The 14985-nt window shown below is 57.0% G+C and overlaps 1 non-coding gene across 1 annotated transcript; it reads left to right on the top strand.

Annotated features, from left to right (window-relative positions):
* The first annotated feature begins 13811 nt into the window (after positions 1 to 13811).
* Positions 13812 to 13920, top strand: B0H18DRAFT_t161. The gene has a single exon. It is a non-coding gene; the product is annotated as a tRNA-Leu (tRNA).
* The last annotated feature ends 1065 nt before the right edge of the window (positions 13921 to 14985 follow it).

Below are 14985 nucleotides of genomic sequence, written 5' to 3'. Positions count from 1 at the left end.
CTTGCGGATGACCTGCATGTTGAATGGGCCACTGATCTCGAAGGCCGCCGCGACCTTCTCGGCGATCTGCTTCAGGCGCGTCATGTCCGACTCGGTGAGGGAGAAGGGCGGGAGGACGAGGGTGGCGTCGCCGGAGTGGACACCGGCGTTCTCGACGTGCTCGGAGATGGCGTGCAAGAGAAGCTTGCCCTTGTGGGCGACCGCGTCGACGTCGATCTCTTGCGCGTTGTCGATGAATTTGGATATGACGACGGGGTGCAGGGGTGAGACGGAGGCAGCAGCAGAAAGGTTGTACTCCAAGGTAGCCTCCTCGTACACGACATTCATAGCAGCACCGGACAAGACGTATGAGGGCCTAATCAGAACAGGGTAGCTATCAAACTCGTTAGCATCATTTTGTATCGAGGTTTGTGTTGAGAGCCCGGTACTTACCCAACATTCTGCGCAAACGCCTTAGCAGCGTCGACGGAAGAGACCTCCGTCCATTCCGGTTGGTCGACGCCAATGCTATCAAGGATCGACGAGAACTTGTGACGATCCTCCGCATTGTCGATCATCTGGGGATCGGTACCGAGGACATTCACTTGATTCTGCTTCAGCCGAAGGGCGATGTTCTGGGGCAATTGTCCTACAAAGACGATATCAGCCTCTACACTATCTGTGATGTTGCAGGGACTTACCACCGACGCTAACAATGACGCCGTGAGCTTGCTCCAGCTCGTATATATCCATAACCCGCTCGTAGCCGAGCTCCTCAAAGTAAAGACGATCAGCCTCGTCGAAATCAGTGGACACTGTCTCTGGGTTGTAGTTGACCATGATTGTCCTGTTACCCATCTCACGGAGCTTGCGAGCGCAGGTAACCGCACACCAGTCGAACTCGACACTACTGCCGATACGGTAGACGCCCGAACCGAGGACCATTGTGCCGTGCTCGTTGAAGTCGACGTCGTGCTCCGACGCGTTGTATGTAGTGTAGAGGTAGTTCGTGTGCGCGGGATATTCGGCGGCCAGAGTGTCGATACGCTTGACGAAGGGTGTGATACCGAAGGACTTGCGCTGTGCACGGACAGTGTCTTCCTTAGACGAGACGAGGTCAGCGATGTGTGCGTCGGAGAAGCCCTGGCGCTTAGCGCGCTCCATGAGCTCGGTGTCGACGTTCTCGAGCGAACCGGCTTGCTTGAGGGCGTAGACCGTCTGAACAATGTTGTCAATCTTGTACAGGAACCACTGAAAAACGGAACCTGTCAGTGGCTGTACACTCCCATTTGAAGGCCACAACTCGCCTTGTCGATTTTGGTCAACTCATGGATCTTATCGACGTCATATTGCTTGTTGAATATCGCATAGGCGATGGCGAACAGGCGCATATCCGTCGGCTCCGACAACGCCCGGTCCAAGTCTTCCGGCTGAATATACGCTTCGAATCCCTTCCAGCGCGGGTCCACCTGCCGAATAGCCTTCTGCAGGCTCTCCTCGAACGTGCGCCCGATCGCCATGACCTCTCCAACGGACTTCATGGCCGAGCCGACCTCACGGTTCACCTGTGACGAGAACTTGGCTAGGTCCCACTTCGGGATCTTCGTCACAATGTAGTCCAGCGAAGGCTCGAAGCACGCCGTGGTCGTCTTCGTCACTGCGTTAGGCAGCTCCGGGAGCGTATGGCCGAGCGCGATCTTCGCAGCCGTGTACGCGAGCGGGTAGCCAGTTGCTTTTGATGCGAGAGCACTGGACCGACTCAACCGCGCGTTGACCTCGATGACGCAGTACTCCCTGGACGTCGGGTTGAGCGCATACTGAATGTTACACTCGCCGATCACACCAAGATGACGGATGACCTTGAGCGCAGCCGACCGCAACATGTGGTACTCGTCGTCCGGGAGCGTTTGCGAGGGCGCGACGACGATCGAGTCACCGGTGTGCGTACCGAGAGGGTCGAAATTCTCCATGTTGCAGCAAATGATCGTGTTCTGAGTCGACCATCAGCAAGATCTAGGGACTGAAGCGAATCGAATACTGACATCTGCAGCATCGCGAACGACCTCGTACTCAAGCTCCTTCCAGCCCTTCATGCTCCGCTCAATCAGCACCTGAGGGCTCAGGCTGAGACTCTTGGCCGAGAGATCGCGCAGTTCGTCCGGGGTGTTCGCAAAACCAGACCCAAGTCCACCGAGTGTGAAGGCAGATCGAAGAATAACCGGGTAGCCGATTTTGTCGGCGGCAGCGAGCGCGTCATTGACCGAAGAGACGGCGGTAGACTGGGCGACCGGAATGTCGATTTCTATGATAATGATAATGAGACATCAGCATTGCCGTCTAAGACTGCGATTGGGACCATTATGTTGGACGTTCCACACAAAGCACAGTGCTCGCGTGCTGACAACCGCTATAGTGATCGCCGCACGGCTCGCTTGGGCGGGATTAGGCATTACAACGAAGTAAAAAATGGTTGTAGAACTGCTTCAGTAACACATATTCACACCCAGGACGCAACATCGTGCTTCAAGGACACGCTGAGAGCGATTGCCACGGAGGACAGAACACTCATGTGTCCGACTAAAGCGACAACGCCCGATGCAATGTCTGTCGCCCTTCGCGGCATCGCGCTCCAACAAACAACCGTCACTCCACGACGCGGTATTGTATGTGCCCAGCAAAGCGATGATCCGCAGGGCATAATTGGAGGGCTTCGCGCATACGCTCCTGTCTCGATCACGTGACCGAGAAAATGTCCCAAAGCTACTTCCGACCTTTTGAGACGAGGTGTGTGCCGGCGCGGAGGAGAGTTGCAATGAGGATAGTGAAGATGTACGTACCCTTTAATGCCTGAACGAAAAGATTACGATCCTCCGACACTTCCAACGTCCGTATGGGGGTACCGAGCACTTGCACACCGAGCCGTTCGAGGACACCCATCCGGTCGAGCTCGATGCCGACGTTCAGGGCACTCTGACCGCCGAAGGTCAAGAGGATGCCGTCCGGGCGTTCCTTTTCCAAGACGTATGCCACGTAGTCCGGGGTGATGGGCAAGAAGTAGACCTCCGACGCCAATTGGTGCGACGTCTGCCATGTAGCGATGTTCGGGTTGATGAGGACGGCGTCGACGCCCTCCTCGCGAAGAGCCTTCAACGCCTGACTACCAGAGTAATCGAACTCTCCCGCCTGGCCAATGCTGAGACCTCCACTGCCGACGATGAGGACCTTGCGCACGTCCGGGCGCGGTATTTGGGGGAGAACCTTCGCGGAAATTTTGCGAGCGAGTTCGGACGGTGAGTTCAAGACGTGGTCACCTTCCTTCTTGCCATACGAACCGACGGCCGCCTGTGCGACTGCACGAACAGGCTTGGTAGGAGCTGCATATCGCGGTCGAGAGACGTGGTACTGCCGAACGAGCTGTGTGCTCCGCGCCTCCTGGAAAATTCGTTTAAGGCCTGGTTGAAGTCGTAGGAGTCCCATCCTACGATGTAGGACCGCCCCGACGCGAGTCGACGCAAACAAGAGGAAGGTTGGAAGAGGAAGGAACGGAGGAGAGTGACTCCGTTCTGAATCTGAGACTCCCAATGAATTTGACTTTTTGGGCCTATAACCAAATCTAGACTAAGTAAAACTATTATTTTCTCTCGCAAACCCAATAGGGTGAGATAACGTCAGATCCAACATCACCCACAATTCTTGCCCTCGTCGTCCACCACGACACCCTCCTGCCTTCTTTTACGACCAGCTGCGGACGAACACAGCCCAGATATTTCGCTTCAGACCTTGACTTGCGAGAACACCAACTTCTCAGACTGTAATATTGACGATGGCGTTCGGTTTGACTATCGGGACGGAGCGGGCGACGGCCTTGCAGGTTCGCCCATAGCTTTCATCGCATATCGTGTCTAGTAGCTCACATCTTGCTTAGACATCAATCCAAGATGAACTCACGAAGAGGGGTTACAGTACGGAGGCTGGTATGTGGTCATGCGCGTGCAGGCTTTCGGGTTTTGACGGTGGTTGCAGACCCAGTCATGGCTGAATACATCACAATTATGATCATCAATAACAAGACGAAAGGTTCGTTCAGATGTTGAGAGCGAAACAAGGGAGATTGACACGGTCTTGGATGCTAGAGCAAATATCTTCGGAGCTGGAAGATCGTGAGTTGTCTGACTATCGTCCTTCATGTCGTTCTGTACTGACAAGCTTGAACAGTGATTGGAACAGAGTTTGGTGAGTATCCATGTAGTATCTCAGAATTGAAGTTCATTGCTTGTGCAGATCCTACTTTCGTCGATTGGCTTTTCGAAGAAGCCGCCAAAGGCGCGCCTGATGCAGCACCCCCCGCTCCCGAAGCCTCGACATCCACTCAGCGCCGCGAATCTCCCCCACACTTGGCAGAGACAGTACGAAAACCGCCAAGCGGTCCTCGCGCTGGCGCACCGCTCTACCAGCAAGCCATCTCACAGGCCATTCCTTCCACCTCCCCAACCGCACAGAAGCGCTTAGCGTCCGCGCGCTCACCTTCACCCACCGGCCATGCCAACAAATCCCGACGTATGGACGGGCCTCCAACTGGCCCACGCGCGATGCAGCACGGAGGTGGTGGCCCGCGGAGTCTGCTCGACCGCATGGGCCCCTCACGCAACGGTCACGCACCATTTGCGCAAGATGACATCCAAGCGCGGATAGACAATATCACCAACGGCTCGCCGGACGCGAACATGATGATGATGGGTGGCGGCTTCCCGATGGGCGGCATGGGCGGCCTGGATATGGCGATGGGGAACCCGGTGATGCTGCAGGAGATGATGATGAACCAGATGGCGCTCATGACGCAGATGGCGGGGGCTATGGGCATGATAAACGGTGGCTTTCCGATGCAGCAAGGCATGGGTGGGGACATGGAGATGTTCAACGGGGGCATGAACGGGGTGCAGGGGCAACAGGCGGGTGGGATGGACAATGGCAGGGGGAGAGGGCGGGGGAGAGGCGGTCCTCGTGGTGCCGGCCGTGGCAGAGGAGGTCAACCCAGTCACAACGCTCCTATGCACGCCGCAAACGGAGCGCCGAATGGTGCCCAGCAAGCACCGTTGACACCTAGTGCTCCCGCACCTGCCGTAGTCGCGCCAACACCTGTCCAGGTCGCACCTCCTCTAGCGATTACGCCCTCGACAAGCGGATCTGCACAGAGCCACTCGGCATTTGTACCCCCTGAGCGACCACAATCACCGACGCTCTGCAAGTTCGGTCTGAAATGCACGAACGCGCTCTGTCGATACTCCCACCCATCCCCTGTGGCCACGCCAGAGAGTGGTGTGGTCCTGAGCAACGAAGCCTGCGTAAATGGCAAGAACTGCAAGGACAAGGACTGTATCAAGGCCCACGTCAGCCCTGCTGTGCTGAACCCTAATGGTACGTGCTTCGTCTTCTCGTTCATGAATGCACAATTAAATCACTTTCAACAGCAGAACAACTCAAACCCAGCACGTATTCGTCTCCCGCACCTCCGGTGACCCACTCGCACCCACAATCCCCGACGCTCTGCCGATATGGCGCTGCATGCACGCGGCCCAACTGTACCTTCGCCCATCCTTCCCGTGCACCGAGTAACGCTGCCTCCATACCCTGCAAGTTCGGCACGGCATGCACACGGGCGAACTGCCCATTCCAGCACCCTGAAGGCCGCGTGCTTCCGACGTCGTTCCACCGCGGGCTTTCGGCGACCGGCCCAATAGAGACCATCCCTGCGCCACAGACGGGCACCATGGGCGCGTCCAGCCATCACAAGAGCATGACGTTCAACAAGAGCCAGAGTGCCGCGGAGCTGGAGAAGAAAGTCAAGGAGATGGAGGAGAAGAAAACCGAGGCGGAAAAGGCTGTCGCGCAAGCCAAGGCTGCGGCTGCTGGCAAGAAGGACGGTGCGACGGGCTCCGTGGCAATCAGCGCATGAACGACATTCGTGGTTGTGAACAGTCGCAATCTCGCGACTCGTTGATACGACTTATTCGAACGAACAGTAGATATCTGTATGATATGTCTCGCTAACTAGCATGTGCTTTGCAACTTCCTCGCGGTGAAATGTCTTGTCTAATTAGCTCCAAGTAGCTGTAGTAGGGTGCTGGTGGAATACAGTCACAGACGTCTTGGTGGTCATCAATGTATGACCACCGCCCACCCTCCATGTGTGTTGTGTTTGATCAGGTTCTGACGAGCTCTACCTCAACGAATGAAGACGGTGTTGCGCCGACGTGAGTAATACATTCCTCAATATTGTCATGACCCGAGCTCATTGACATGCATACTGGGTGATCCTGTTTTCAACAGGCGACATATAGCTTTGCCCTCTGAGTCTGACAGACTTGGACATTGACAATTTCCTCGACCCTCCTTTCTCGGAGCCGGTACCCCATTCTCTGACGTCGCATCGCAACTCCTTCCTGAGGATCAACGCTATCTTTGAAAAGAGCATCAGCATGAATTGCACTGGCCGTAGTCTCCCGTGGGCAGAGTAGACAATTTCTTCAACCTCCGCTGGCTCCGGATATCCTTGTTAACACTGGCCGCCTTCATTCGAAGGCGCTAAGTGGTACCCGCTACTACTTAGCACAGTCTGATAGGGCATCGTGATGACCCCGACGGTGCTGTTCGGGCCTCAGCCGATCTGCAGACGAAGTCCACTTAAACTTTGCCAAGGCCGCCTCTGGAGTCTGTACATGTGGGGTCGGAATGCAATAACATTAATATTGACCACAGTACACAGCCGTTTGATACTACGTTGCCTCTTTTTCAATTCACAATGTTCTCAGGCAGACATCGCATGGCATGCTCAAGCCGAGGCACTTGGCGAGGTATCAGACATTGAAATATGAAGTAACAGTTGCGCGCGAGCAACCAGAACGGCGAACGCGGTCGACCGGTCCATCATGTGACCGTACATACTTCGATGCGGACGACCCTGGACGACCGACTCCAAGTCAGGCCGCGACATCAACTTGCCAACGACTGCGGTTGTAGAATTTACATCTCTGTGGCATTCATTGACTCAACAGTTTGCGACATATATCTGTTGGTTGCTTAACTTACATTGCCTAACTTGACTCTGTTCAGTCCGGTTCGCTGGCAAAGCCGCGTCGCAGTAACTGGTAAGTACGCGTGGACTCGTTTCTGTCTCGTCGAAGGACAGTCCAAGGGGCACACGCGCAGGGTACGTACTGGTCGTGCGCGTGCGTGCCCCTTGATCTTGTCTGAGCCGTGAGTACCCGCGGTGCAGCTGTCCCGGAGGAATGTGCATGGTTCATAATCATATTTGCATATGCTGAAAATATACACAGGTCGAGACATTCGAGGGCCCGTCCCACGGGGAAAGCGTGCTTTGCCACTTACAAGTCAGGCATATTGAGGATATTATGCTCCAGCCTCTGCCTATGCGCCTCAGCGGCGTCACGTTCGCTCGGCAGCATCCACTGAATATGCTGTCGTCAGAGAGCGCGTCTCACAGTCACACTTGGTACGTACCATCTCGTCCTCCTCTGCTTCCCTCCTCGCTGCCTCGGCCTCTGGCAGGTGCTCCTCGAAGTCGGGTGGCAATATATCCTTCATGTGCTCCCAGAAGGTCACAGGATCACCCGCGTCTTTCCACAACCCGAGCATGTCCAGGGCCCAGCGCTCGTACCCCGTTTGTATAGGATCATTGCTAGCCCTTGTCCGCTCGGCGAACGCGTACTTGATGTCCGCCGCGAGGAACCTCGCCTTGGGGCTGTATGCAAGGTATATCGTCCTCTGGACGTCCCGGAGAGTCTCATTCATTCTGTTGAGGACCAGCTCGTTCGCTTTCAGCCGCAGCTCCGTATCCTCGAGGACCGCCTCCATTTGCTTTCTCCTCTCGCGCATATCATGCACCTGCTTGAATACCTTCTCGCAATACGCGCGAATGTGTTTGTGAGTCTCCCGTTGAAGGTTGGGGTGGTTTGGGTTCTCCTTCTGCATTCGGCGGATGTCCTCCAAAGTCCACTCCGAGAGGGGCTTCTCTTCGGGACCGACGGCGCGGTGGTCGTCGACCGCCTTGCCTTTTCCCTTGTCTGGCATGACCCGTGAGCCTGCGCAGTGCGGACAAGGTGAGCGAGCGATCCTTCGTGTTGGCGCACAGCTGTAGGAACTCACCTCGAACTTCCGCTATGGACTACGTAGCGCGTCGAATGTAGAACGTGCAGACTGGCAGGCGAACTCTACTCCTTTATATGCAGAGATTTGTGGCCAACCCCGTCGGAGCATCAAATCCCCCTTCACCGCCGGCAACCACGCACACCAAGATTTACGCCACATTGGACGAGCCTGGGTCTCCATGGCGAGCAGTCGCCAATAGCCCTTGTACGTGTTTCCATTGTTCTACATTTATGGAAGGTGGTGCTAAGATGGCCATCTCGCCCTTCACCTTCAGATCGTGCGTCATCGAATGCCCAGACAGTCTGCGCGGTGGACGACTCTCGACGAAGATCCATCGATGGGCAGACTCGGTGCTTCGGGCGCAGCACGGATTTCACCTGCTGATGGGTGCCACTGAACCTTAGTCGCTGAGGCGAGATCGTCGGAATGAACCACACGAACTTGGAACGAACACCCACGCGACGCCATGAGTCGAAGTCTGTAACCGTTCGACGTCATTCTCGCAAAGGAAAGGTCTCGTTCCAGGTCGTTCCGTCGCCTCGCTCTCACGAAGCGGAACGCCTGAAGCTAGTAAGTTGGAATGGTTTACGTCCGCCTTCGTGTCTGTGCCATCGTGATCCACGCCCGAAGATCGAAATTTGAATCTAGGTCCCCGTCCCTGCGTAATGCGACGCTCCTTTTTCGCGGATCGTCCAGTGGTTCGTGTCGGCACGACACGTGTAGCGCACGCGCTCTCGATATCCCGATCCTCGTCTAACTGCGGAATCCTCACAGGTTTCGTCTTCGCCTCCCTACCCAAACATTGCTCTTGGTGAGTGGACAGCCGTTGTTTCGCCATCCTGTCCAAGATGTTCATTGTTTCGTCCGTCCAGAATGGTTATTCGAGTCCTACGGGATCCCAGTGCTCCTCGACAAAGGACACCGCATTGCGTGTGTTCATGATCGGCACGTCCCCTTTGGTTCAGCCGAAACCCTTCCGGATGAGCACGCGAACCGAGAACACCCTCCCGTATAGTCACTAGGGCGTCTACTTGCCAACCCTCCTGGATTGTCTCCGCGTGTCGCAGGCCATTGTTGTACCTTCCTGGCTCCCGAGAATGCGGATACGGGCCGCGAGAAAAAAACCGGGGTAGATAGGATGGGATGGCCCGCTCGCTCTTTCCCTTTCGTTGTCGCTGACCTCGTCTCTTGACTCGGAGTGGCACTCTTGCGATGGCTGTTGCTCCCTCACTGAGTCGTCCAGCGATGGACCTGAAGCTTCGCTTAGTGCCCTTGTGAGTTCCCTTGTCTTTTTCTCAAAGCATCAGTTCACTCACGTTAGTGACAACTTCGTCAACGTTAGCGCTCGCCACTAGTACTCAGGTTGACGTCCCCAACGAGTACGGATCTGTACTGCGGTCGGTCATACACGGCACGCTCTCTCGCACCATGGAGGGCGAGTCTGTCCTCCTTCGTCGTTCGAGCGCTGACTGGCGCCCTTCTAATGCACAGGCGAGAGGCGCGGTATAGTATGCTCGGCGATGCGACTCATCGATGTGGATCGTGTCATTGTGCTTGAGACCTGTGAGGACGGCGTATGAGCGCATAGCTAGGCGGGACTAGGCGGTCCACGACTCGTACTTCTGTCCCCTCTGCCACAGATGTCTACCAAGGGTGGAGCCCGCGATGACACCCAGGTGTACGCTGTGTGTCACGCATGGGGCATTGACTGACTGCAATGTCCATCGGATGTGCCTGACAGCCGCGTAGATGCAAACGTTCTATGTCCAAGCCGCAGAGTCGTTCGCAGTTGTCTTACATCGATCGCGATCACGCGAACAGACAGGTCCGTGCAAAGTAACTTTCGATTATGCCGGTATCCGAGGAAAAGACGCTAATACACTCCGAAGAACAGGACAAAGAAACACAACGGGTATACTGCACAACGCGCAGACGGGTGGGTATACTGCACAATATGCAGCCAGGTATACTGTACGGCACGCAGACGGGTATACTAAACAACGCAGCGGGCTCACTGCTCAACACGGAGATGTTAATGGATGAATACCCTACGATCACTCGCGACGGGCACGTTTCGGCGACGGCAGCGGCGAGATGTGCGTTCCATGAAGGTCCCGCCACCCGCCCTGCTGGGTATATCGTCCCGCCCACGGATAGTCAGGCTCGGGGACGCTGCCTTCAAAGCCATTGGAGCCTGGGACGGGTCTGTGGACGTACCCTCGCTGCTGGCTAGGACCCGCGATCGGCTGAGAAACACTGCAAAGTCAGGGTGAGCAGACTGCACGAGATTCAGACGTTGATGTTGTCAATGCTTACCTGTGCCTCTCATTGCTAGACTCCCACTTGGAGTCCGCCTCATCATCGTCCTCATTCCGCCGCCGCTTCCTGGATTGAGAGACCGAGGAACCGTACTCTGTGGAGACGGACGGGCCCCACAGCTGGCCCGGATAAGGAAACAGTGCAGGCTGCAGCGCGAATGCGCCGGTCGGACCTATCTGGCGGGTGGCAGCCTGCTGAGAGGGCCCTGCCTGTGGCTGGGCGCGAGGGCCTCGTTCAGCCTCATCGACCATCCTCGACGGATGCAAAGTCTTCGGACGCCTCCCACTGTCGGGTGACTCGGGGGAATCGCCGTCGAGGATGTCCGGTTCGGCCTGCCTTCGGGAAGATGGCGCGCCCGGAGTGCGTCGAGAGTAAGTCACTGGGTCTGGCTGGCCTCGCATGCGGACAGGGAATGATTCAGACCAAGGAGGGGGTGGTGGTGGCAGGGGCGACGAGCTGAAACTTGGACGAGCACTCCGTGGCCGGTACTCAAACGCCGGCTGAAGACGATTCGGAGGGCCGAGCTCGGAGTCGTCGCTGCGCAAGAAGCCATTGTCGCCTTCGTGCATTCGCGGCCCTGCAAACGGATTCTCCTCGCCTCGCTCGAGTGTACTGGCGGCGGCGTCGTCGTCGTCGTCCTGCTGCAGCTCGCCTGCGATCTGGATCATCTCAGCCAGCGACGGCTTCCACTTGCCCTCCATCCAGCCTGATTCCCAGTCCTTCAGTTGCATCATGAGCATGTGCTCGAGGACGAGGCGCTTCGCCCGCATCTCGGTGGTCCATTCCTCGACCATGTCCGCCTGAGCCTGCATGTATTCGAGGATACGGGCCAGCTTCTCCCTCTTCTGCTTGATGCCCCGGGACTTCTCACAGGCGAGGCGGCCACTCTGGATCATATCCTGCGCGATTACCACACTGACTCCACTGGTGGGCTCCGGGCGTGCGGCGTGCGCTGCCTTGGACTGTTGCTGCATCTCTGCGAGTCTGGTGTCCTCCTCGTCTTCCGCTGCCTCCTCTTCAGAGTTGATGTCAGCGATGTCTTCGACGAATTGCTGGTGAAGGGCGGAATACGCTCGCATCTTGATCTCCATGCTTTCAACGGGCTCGGGGTATGCATCCTGTGCCGTGGAGGCCATGAAACGGCTGTAGATGGGGTCGAGCGGGCTCATGGGCTCGTCTGCGTTGAGGGAGGCGTCGTTGGGTTGGCCCGACGGACCAGCTTGTGGAAGGGGCGCAGGTGCAGGTGCAGACGTGGCGCCATTGTGTGCCTCAGCGTTCTCCTGGTCGGCACCCGCAGACGAGGGTATTTTGGCAGGCGTAGGGACATGGCGAGGCTGAGACGTGGAGGGGCGAGGCTGCCGCGCAACAGTCTCTTCTCTGCGGAGAGGCACGACGGCTACAGATAACGACAGGTGAGTAACACAGAGATCTTTGACGACACGACGACTTACGCTGGTGACGACCTCGGTGTACATGGTCAGGCGTTGCGGGCAACTTGAAGCGGGTGTCTCGTGGGTCGATCTGGTGTCTTGAAGGACCGGCCTCTGGCTGGGGCGGGGGTGCGAGGGTCTGTGGCGCTGGTGGCCATCCGAGCACTGGTGGCGCGCCCATCCGATAGGGCGCCGCTTGAGGCTGCAGACGAGACGGGGCGCGGGGCCTCTGCGGTGGCGAGGGACGCGGGAATGCCAGGCTTGAGGGACCTGCCTCCGGCTGGTACAGAGACCATGGCGCGAGACGCGAAGGTCCGGCCTGGTTAGGCAGCCTTGATGGGCCTGCCTCGGGCTGCACGGGCGGGGGAGGAAGCCGCGTGAAGGAGGGTGGGAGTTGGGGATGGCGGGGAAGTGGTTGCTGAGGGCGCAGACCGACGGCAGAGCTGTGGCGGAAGACGTAGGCGGGCGAGATGGCCATCTGTTGGGGACGGGGGGTCGATATGCGAGGCACGGACTGCTCGGTCCCTGCTTGAGAACCAGCCCGTGCTATTGAGGATTCCTGGGTGCGGTACAAGACGCCGTCTGGCAATCTTGAATGATTGTCGTCCTGCGCTGCCGTACGAGTGGGAACACCTGTTGTTAGGTGCTCCCGCTCGCCCCGCTGCGCTGGACCTTGATTGTTCACGAGTGTAGACGACCCGTGAACGAACTCAGGCATCGGTCGGGCTGTCGCAGGGTTGTGCTCTGCGCCCATAACTACGCCCGCTATGGTGAGTGGTGCATTGCAATCAAAGGCAGGTGTGCGTACCTCTCCGGCCAGCCTTTGGCACGGGGACGGGGATGGTGGGGCGCAGAGCAGGGATATCCTGCTCGCGTTGTCGTGGGGGTGGCGGCGGTGGCGTCGCGGTGCGCCGTCGTCGGGGGGCCACTTCCTCTTCGTCAGCCGTGTTCTCTGTAGTGGCCTTCACCTTCCTCTTGAGCTTCGGTGGGACATCTAAGAGGTGGTGAGTGACAGTCAATGTAATCCGGACGATGACGTACATTGCGGTGCACTATCCCCGTAGACCGGAGGTTCCACCTCGACCTCCCCTGCCTTTTCCTCTTCTTTGGGCTTTGTCGCGTTGAGGCGCGTCGACCTCCTTACGGGTCCCGGTGCTTTCTCCGGCCTACAGCTGCGTCAAACCCATCGTCCGACACCACTGACGAGAAGGGCAACTCACAGCTGAACACCGTCGGAGCGCTTGGCCATCAGCGCCTGGATCATGTCCTCTGTCTTTCCATTCGCGCGGATGCCTTCCCGCTGAACGCCGCATGAGTCACTAGCTGGAGGGACGCGTGAATGAGACACGTACCTTAGCGAGCTGCTGGATCTCGTGGCGCTTGAGTGCGCGAAGGGCGGTTGCGTTCAAAGGAGAGCTGCTCATTGTTGCAGAGTGTGGCGTAGAGTGTGCTAAGGCTCAACTCGGAGAGGGATAGGTACTGGGTAGGTCGCAAGGGAGGTAGGAGCAGGGCACACGGGGGATGGTAGAAATTGGGATGCAAGAGTGGGACGCAGCGCGCGCGCTTTAAATGTTTCGAGAACAATGACCGCAGGGCCAAAGCTTGGGAAGGCATGGGCTACGGCCAGGGGCCTGAGTGGCGTCCGGAGGGTCAAAGCGATGTTTCGACGAATATGGTAGCCGGATACAAGGCGGTCATCGCATGCCCAGATCTCCTCCTTAGCCGAGTGACAAGCGATGCACAGGTACTAGATGCCTTCGAATTCAAGATTTCATCCATTACATCCGTCGGACTGGCCATTTGTTGTCATCTACCCCAGGTAAGAGCGAATACAAAGGGAAGCACACACGGTACATGTAGGTTCGCGCCATATGTTCACGCATGTCCGAACATTGCCCCCGCACAGCTAGGTCTTGAGGCAAGATGGCCGAGCGGTCCAAGGCGTGTGACTCAAGCGAAAGCTTACCTGCTATGCGGGTTTTCTCATCTGGGTATCCAGGCGCGAGTTCGAATCTCGCTCTTGTCATATTTTCGCACCGTCTTGGCAGTATGTCTTTGTGTTCGCTTTTTTGTACTTAGTTGCTGCTTGATCCGCTACCGCCATCCAATTGCAATCGCCGCTGGACGCCTTCCCGCGCTCACAACGTTATGTCCTCAACACCTGCTCTAAATCTCCCAGGCACGTCGGCCAATTTCGCTTGTCGTTTGTCTCGAATTCCGGCACCCCCGTTTTAAACCTCTATCTGAAAGGGGCTCCGACTCGCCCTTTTGAAAAGCACGAACATACCGTCGGTGGTCAAATTCTCGTCCGACGGTTGGCTCAGACAACCTCCGATACCGTATTAACATCACAGCCTCACAGGTTATAGGTCGTCGTTGTGGTTTAGCGACCCTCACTATCGGGCCTTGTGCCACAGGCGATATCAGACGTCCGACGCTTTAGCCTTACCAGCGCCCGTAAATCCTGCGAAAAGGCACTGTCCATGCCAGTGCCACCGCCTCTCCGCCACCAATTCGGATCTAGCCAATAATCCTGAGTGGCATGATGCGTATACGTGGCCCACGAGTACGCAAGATACGATAGTTCATGCCAGTGGGAGTCGACGGCTACCCTCCAGTGCCGGGCCAGCAAGCATCGATCGCGTCTGTCTTAAGAGGCCCAAAAGCCCCGTGCAGTAAGCTACAGTTGTGACATCGGTCACTGTGGAGTGTATTGACCTCTGCACGCCTGGCGACAGAGCTATTGTACTGGTAGATCATCATGGTGAGGAGGCCACTATGCCTAGTACCTACCAAGACCTACCACTACCACCACCGTGACCACCGGGCCAGTACGACGCGGGGGATCAACAGATCTAGAAGCATGAGCCACACATCGCGGTATACACGTGTTTGATTGAGCTGTGGCCCTTGTAGCTCAACCCATTGTTCTCTTTTAGTGGTCAAAGCGTCCTCCGAGTGGCGCCTCTAATACCAAGTGACCGTGGTCACGGTTGCCACACTACCTCTTCCATCCCCCCACTTGCGACCTACCATCTACATAATGGACGCTACTGCTCTCAAGCGCCCCAAACTCCAACAGCTGGCGAGG

The sequence above is a fragment of the Fomitopsis serialis genome (assembly GCF_022376445.1).
Source record: "Fomitopsis serialis strain Sig1Antser10 chromosome Unknown B0H18scaffold_276, whole genome shotgun sequence".
NCBI classification, from domain to species: Eukaryota; Fungi; Basidiomycota; class Agaricomycetes; order Polyporales; family Fomitopsidaceae; genus Fomitopsis; species Fomitopsis serialis.
Note: the sequence above shows the minus strand (reverse complement) of the source record. Positions and strands in the feature narration are given on the sequence as shown.